General features: G+C 46.5%; 1 pseudogene; it reads left to right on the top strand.

Annotated features, from left to right (window-relative positions):
• The first annotated feature begins 1,060 nt into the window (after positions 1-1,060).
• Positions 1,061-6,465, top strand: LOC126504545 (claudin-7-like; annotated as a pseudogene).
• The last annotated feature ends 1,309 nt before the right edge of the window (positions 6,466-7,774 follow it).

Here is a 7,774-nt window from a genome sequence, read left to right as displayed (position 1 = left end):
TGAAGTGGTCAGTTTCTAACTTCTAGATTCCTTGTCATCTTTTGTGACTCTCACTTTGTCTGGACACTTCCTTTGGTCTCTTATTTGTTTCTGATTTCTCACTGGAACTGTCTTTTGTGGCATTGTCCTCTCTCCTACCTCCCATTTCCGACTTACAGTCTTCTGAGGCCCTGGAGTGACCAGGAGGCAACTGCAGAACCACCACCCACCTTGTTCTCATTTCTCTCACGTTCATGGGCATATTTGCTCATAAAATCACCTCTGATTCCCCCTAGATCCTTCTGACAGACACGAGTTATTAAAAGGGAGGTTCAGGTACCCATGAGTGGGGTGACATCATGAAACCACTGAGAGAGCAAGTATCACACACCTGTGAGGCAGATGTGGTTCCTGTAAACAATTCGTGACATTTCGTAGCTGTTAGAGTTTGTGTACGATAAGAGCCCGAGCTCACACAGGCTCATAGGCTACTGAGCCATCATATCCAGGTGACATCTAAAGGCAGAATATATGGAATGAAAAAAAAAAAACAAACAACAACAAGAAACCGCATGTTCAGTGTGGCAGGCAAAATGACTTCCACGTCTATTTTTTATCTCACAAAGTCCAGATCAGAACGTAAGTGACTTTTTTCCCACCAAAATATTCATATGCCTTTCTCTTGTTGATAAAAAAAATAGCACAGATCCAATTTCAGGATGGCTCATTAAAACAATTTTAAAAATCACTTAAGCAATTAGCCAAGGAGAGGTCTTTTGAGTTAACGGCATGCCTGAACAATTTATGAGCCGGCAGAGTCCTGATTAGATTAATCAATCAAGAGTTAACTGTTTTAGCTGCCAACTTCACCCTGGATGACTGCTCTTGGGTGAAATCGCCGGTGTTTGGCTCTGAAAGTCTGAAGTGAAGCAGGTCTCAGTCAAAGGCATGCCCTGTTGCCAGTTGGTATGAGTGGCCACTCCCAAGGAAGGGGCTCAGAAGAGTTCCAAGAGAACAGGAGGGTCACACTCAGGGAGGGATAGGATCAGGACAGGCAGCTTGAGTAGAAACAATGGGATGCATGGATGGCAAAGGACGGGGGAAGGACGGCAACACCAATGGCTGCCACTTTCATGAACACTGGGTACCAAGTACTAGGCGCTTTCCGCACACTGTAGCCATCATAGAGCTCAATCGTCCCAAAGAGCTACTAATATGTCATTCTACTGGAGCATCGCATTTCCCAGAGCGCTTCTGAGTGTCCCCTCAAGGTCATACTCGAAATCCCAACCTTCCACATCTTCTCTCTGGCAGTCACGGCCCTTGCATGCCCTGCGGGTCTTACAAATGGGATAATGGGCTTGGGAGTTGCTGAAGAGCTTGTCAGGTGAAAGAGCTGAAAATAGGGGGTCTGACTGGAACCTGTGTGGGCCACCGTTTCTGTCCTAGTTCTCCAGGATGCAGTGTGACTAGTGGGGACATCCACCCCTCTCATGGCTGATTGGACACCAGCTCCATGTGGAGCCACAAAATGACCGCCCAGAGCCAGACTTGCAGACTTCCAGTATCGACTTCTGGGACGACTGCAGTGAGGGCTTTCAGTGCTCTACATCTGCTTCTGGAATTTTCTGTCTCTCTGGTTTGAGTCAGTCACTTACTTTGCTTGAGTTTCAGTCTTCTCCAGAAGGAGTCTGTGGACGCACAGGGGCCGGGTGATCAGAGGTAGGGCAGGCAAAGCCCAGTTGTAGTGGTCTCTCGGCCAAAGGTGGGTCCATTGCTGTAACTAGGGTAAAGGTCCTCCTTAGACCCCTTCAAGGTTGTATGTGGGCATCCTAGGCCCAGGACCTCAGAACGTGGCTTTACCTGGAAACAGGTCTTTGAAGACTGCTCTAGTTTCTTTTCTGGGGAGGAGTGGATTAACGTGACAGCCCATCGTTAAAGCGATCAAGGCAGGACCCCAAGCCGAAGTCTGAAACAAACTATGGAGGAATACTGCTCATTAGCTCTCCCTGGCTCATGCTTAGCTAGCTCTCTTATACAGCCTGGGACCATCTGCCTAGGGATGGTAACACCCGCCTGAAGTTTGCTTACTGTCAAAGCACAAATCCTGTTGTGGGGCAAGTGTGCCTGGGACACAAGGGCAGAACCTTGGCAGTAGCAATGCCTCAAAACCCTTTAAAGGGAGGCACTGAGAGGACAGGTGGATGCTCCACTCATGGGCGATATTAAATCAGTTCCAGGTGGAGCCAGAAGTTCTTAGGTCTCTTGTTCTATAGTTGATTTTACTCCGGTGGGCTCCCAGCAAGGTTTGTGGCAATTCTGAGGTCAGCCTTTACTCACTGAATGCTTTGGTTCTAATAAAAACCAAAGCATAAGGAGAGGTAGCAGGAGAACCTTGGCTGCAGTGATAGGTGAATATTTTATTTATGGGGCTGCGTTCCCCCAAGGTGCTACTGCTGCAGCATAATAAAATACATGCTATGAATACCAAAATAGCAATTTAATAAGGCCACCCTGTAAAGCTGTAAGCGAGATGGATGATACAGGAGGGGACAGGGTTATTTATAAATGCGGGTAGACACTGGAGCAAATAGATTCTTCCCCGGGTGTGTTTTTGTCATGCACAGAGTATGCTGATGTGCACATATGTGTGTGTACACATGTATGCGGATGTGTTTATGGTAAGAAGGATTCCAGTCTGAGACACACAGAGCCAGCTCCATGTCTGAGGTGGAGACATGATCTTGAGGCCTTCCTCTCCCCTCCCAAGCAGAGACCTCTGTCTTCCCTGCCTCTTGCATCCAGCACCATGTTTCCTGCCTCTTGCATCCAGCACCGTGTTCCCTGCCTCTTGCATCCAGTACTGTGTTCCCTGCCTCTTGCATCCAGCACCATGTTCCCTGCCTCTTGCATCCAGCGGATGCTCCCACACAAAGGTGTGCAGAACAGCTGTGGGTACCAACGGGAGCAAAGACTACCGTTTCAATCTTTCAGGAAAGCAATGGAGGAGGTGTATCAGGAGCTTTTAACATGTTTGTGCTGGGTTAAAGTAATTTCCTCCCAAGGTAATCTAACCCAGGAAAACAACCCAATGTATAAACCAATATTTCTGTACAAGCTTAGCATCCCTCCAGATCACTGATTAAATTGAACATTATTAGCAACCTACATTTCTAATAAGAGAATAATCAGAGACAACCATTGTACGAAATAGTGTGGTTTCCCCCAAAGGATCCTTACAAAGAGCTCTTAAAACCAGGCAACTCCAAGGAAGTAGATTTTCAGAAGGTGATTTAAGAGATGCTTTCCTGACACAGCCTTGTAGCTCTGTTATAGAAAGCTTATGTAAACATGAACTCCCCAGGACCACATAGACTGGGTGTAATTGCGCACACTCTAATCCCAGTGCGTGTGAAATATGGGCAGGAGGATCAGAAGTTCAAGGTCACCCACATCCTAGCGAGTCTGAGACCAGCAGGAGCTACATGAGACCTATGCCATTACACCAAAACCGGGCCGCTCATCCTCAGGGAGCCCTTCTCCCTGCAGGTGTGACGGGAATGGGGACAGCCAGGCCACACAGACTGTCTGCCTCAGTTATTGTCACTGGTGCCTTAAGAAAAGACGGGGGGGGGGGGGCAGACGGAGACTGGGAGGATGTCTCAGTGGTGGGGAGCACTTGCTGAGTAACAATGAGTACGGCAAAGTGGGACCCACAGAACAAGCCTTCTGCCCACACCTGTAACCTCAGCTCCGAGAGGCCGGAGACAGCAAAGTCACGGGAGCTCGCTGGCTCCCAGCCTGACTGAGAAAACTCAAGCGGCATGCTCTAAGAGAGACCCTGCCTCAAAAGAATAGGTGGAGACTGACAGAAAAGGGGCCCTGGTGTTCTCTCTGGTCCCACAGAGGCCATGCCTAGTCACACACGCGCACACACAAACACGTAATTAAAAACGAAACAAGTCTTTTAAGATCACATTTAAGATGTACAAATTAAAATATACGTGCTAAAAGAGGACTAAAATTCAGTAATCTAAATATGAAAAAAGCTTCTCATTTGGTGGCTTAGCTCTGAGTTGCGAATAACTTGCTTTATCTATTTCCTGCCCGTCCCAAATGTGGTTTAGCAGACGTCTTTCTTCTAAGGACAACATGGCAGTCCTTTAAAGTCTCGCAGGCGCTCAGTATGCAGGTGGCTGTTCTCCTCCCTGTCTTGCTGTCATGGCCCCTTCTACCATGTCACTGTCCTGCTGGGTGTTTGGTACAGTGGAACCCCTCCCTTGCTATGCTGTACACACAGCACCAGGACCCAGCTGGGGAGGTCAGGATGTTGCAGGGGCTTGTCTATGAGAGCGGGAGGCCAGGCAAGTCTGACACAGGCCAGGCCAGGCTGACATGGCATCTGCCGTGGCTTTCTCGTGTGTTTAAGTTTAGAAGCGCGCTCCTATGTTGCTTGCTGGTGTTTTTTGTTTGTTTGTTTGTTTGTTTTTAAACCTTGAAATGAGTGAAACACCAAAACGTTTGCTGCAGGAAAAACAAGCTGCACATTTTTATCCCTCAAGACAGTCGGTGATTAACGTGATGCACACAGACTGCGTGCCAGGGTTTATAAGAATCAAATTGCTGACCACCTGGAGCCCAGCAGCTCCGAGTCGCTGTCTAGGCCTCAATATCTGCATCATGAGCTTGTGTTTCTTTAAGAGAACCCTGTAAATTGCCAGTGTGATATGGGCGGCAGGAGATGCATTTAAGTAGCAAGATTTTCATTTAGGCCTGATAACTGGTCGTCTAATTTAATTTTACTGTTTGCAATTCTCAGCTTTCCCAGTTGCATTTGTAAAAACAAAACAAAGAAGGCTTGTGTTGCTTGACAGAAGGGAATTTGCAAACAGATAAATGATGCCAACACTTAATGGTCTCACCAAACCCTCCAAGCAGAAGATAATTGGATTTTTTTTTTCATGAATTTCACATATTTTTCCAAGTCAAGCGTTTGGAAGTTCACTCTGCTGGGGGTGAATCTGCTGACCTTACTGTAGATGCTGTTACAGATTCAGTGAAAAGGTCAGTATTGGAGATGGAGTGGCTTTTGTTTTCTGTTCCTGATTTTTGGTGGGACCCCGCATCGAACCGTGACCTCATGCATGCTAGGCAAGCGCTCTACCGCTGAGCCACACCCAAGTTCTTGGCTTTAAAGTGATGCTATGTATCCGGACACCAGCCTGACAAGGCACAGAATTGTCTTAGAAGAAATAGTCTCACTAAGAAAACGACAGAAGGTACATTTGGCTTTGGTTTTGGTTCATGCACATTGCATAATTAGATTTTAAAAAGTTGTGTTAGTCTGCCCATCAAATAACAGTGATCAGGATCAAGGATTCCAAGCGTCAGAGTAGACTACAAAATGTCGTGCTGCAGGCCCAGGGAGATAGTGTAGCAGTTAAGAATACGTGCTGCTTTTGCAGAGAACCGGAGTACAGTTCCCAGCACCCACGCTGGGCAGCTCACACCACCTACCTCTCCTGCTCCAGGGCTCTGATGCCCTGTTGTGCCTTAGGCAACCACATGTATGTGTCACATATATAGAGATATTAACATACATACACACTAAACTGTGCACCTGGTAATTCACCACTCAGCTCGGTCTGCCGCACGCTGCAGCCTGGGGTTGAGGCATGCCTCCCCCTATACTTTCTGGAGGCCACGACCTAAGAGCCTTCCACTTCCCTAGGTAGTTTCTGAGCCTTCCAGGATTGCTTTTGTCTGGAACTCATGAGAATGGCACTCCACCAGAGGGAATAATTTGTGTTTACTTCAGTTAAGATATGGAGTTATCCAACCAATATTCCCCCCACTCCGCTGTGGTTGACTTAAATCTCAATCCAGATTTTCTTCTATAGCTTCCCAGATTTTGTTTTACGTCAGGTTGCCATCTTTTGAGATGGAAATGGCCAGTTTGGGCCTAGGCTGCTGGGCTTTTGGGTGGCCGTGCTTGGCTGGGTGGACCTGATGGTGAGCACTGCCATCCCAAAGGAGCAGAGAAGCTCAGATGCGGGTGACATCATCACAGCCCAGGTCATGTAGGACAGAGTGCATCATGGAGAGTACTGGTTTGAGGACCTGCAAAACCTAGGACTCAGTGCTCATTCTGCAAGCCACCTTGCAGGCCACTCGATCCCTAACGGTGGTGTCCCTGGTGTTGGGCTTCCTGGCCATGTTTGTCACCATGATGGGCATGAAGGGCACGTGCTGTGAGGGGATGACAAGGTGAAGAAGGTCCTTTCAGCCATGACTGGAGGCATCGTTTCCATAGTAACAGGTCTTACCGCCTGGGTAGCACTCTCCTGGTTTGGTCATCAGATTGTCTCCGACCTTTATAACCCCTTGGCACCCATGAGTGTTAAGTGCAAGTTTGGTCTTGCCATCTATATCGACTGGGCAGGGTCTGCTATGTACCGTGCACCCCATTTCTACCCCAACTCATGAGCCAAATATGTGTGAATGTGGGTGCTGAGCCTATGGGCAAGGTGTGGAGCAAAGGCCCCTGGTCACTCCATCCCTGAACACCATGTACAGCTCTCCGGTGGAGGTGGGGTTGGGTGAAGACAGCTAAAGGTTGGGGGTTGGGTGTGCTTTTTGTACAGTAACAAAAATTAAGTTTTGAAAAAATTAATCTTTTAAAATTGAGTGTTTGGAAGTTGACGTGGACACAAAAGTCTTTCGGCAGGGGAGATGGACTTCCTCTGCTTGCTGGCCGATGCTGATCAGACACCAAAACCACACAAACCTTTAGGGAATTGTGTTTTAGTTAACAATGCATTCAGTAATGATATAAAAGTCTTGTAAGTAAGTCCTCTAAATTTGGGAGAGGGTTTTTTTCTAGATCATGTGTAAATCTTTAATCCTGAGAATCTGTGCCTGTAACACACATGCGCGCACACACACAATCTTCTTTTAGAATTTTTGACACTTCCAGGGAATTAAATTTATTCAAAGAAAGACTTGCAAATAAGGAAATAACAAATTTATCTCTCTACTGAAGTGAAGAAAGCGTGAAATAAAATGTAAAAGAGCCGCACACGAGCCTAGGACACTACACAAGCCTTCGTCTTGAAGCTCTGTTAAGTGGGCTTTGGAATGTTCTGAATCTTTGGATAGCACTCCGAATTTAACCAATTTGATTTTACTGGAAGAGTGTGAAATTGAGAAAGGTTAAGCTTTTGTAACATCTAAATTCGGCAAAACACTTAAACACATAGTAGAGGTAACTTACTTGGCAACTTTTGTCTTGCGAAGATCCTGTTGAAGGGAGGCAGTGTGAATATGTTCCTGTGTGGGTATTTAAGCCGAAACGTTTATATACTCTGCCGTGGAGCCTGTCCTCCACGTGGCACAACGCAGTCTGAGTCACTAGGTACTCTGTGCCTGCGTGGGGAGCATTTTCTTAAACATTTTAGCTTCTAGGTGTGCTTCAGTATAGAACATGTGGTTGACACGTGGGCTCTCGGTTCAAATCCTGTGCAACAAATAAACAAATTTCCATAGAAGAAAGGCCAAAGACGCCAATGGTTTCAAATTGAATTCCAAATGAAAGTTTGAAGATCTCAGGCCATCCTGTGAAAACATTTAATATAGGAAGACCACACAGAAGAAAGGCCCCAAATCTCTCTTCAGAAGAGGAACAGCTCATATACAGGTGTGCCTGTATTATAGGTAGATAGAACAAACTGGTCTAAAGATGTGAATATGTATCAAAAATAATATTTTTATTATCTTTAATGCTCTAATCAGAATA

The sequence above is a fragment of the Alexandromys fortis genome, unplaced genomic scaffold (genome assembly GCF_014885135.2).
Source record: "Alexandromys fortis isolate MF-2015 unplaced genomic scaffold, M_Fortis_MF-2015_v1.1 scaffold_12, whole genome shotgun sequence".
Lineage (NCBI taxonomy): Eukaryota > Metazoa > Chordata > Mammalia > Rodentia > Cricetidae > Alexandromys > Alexandromys fortis.
Note: the sequence above shows the minus strand (reverse complement) of the source record. Positions and strands in the feature narration are given on the sequence as shown.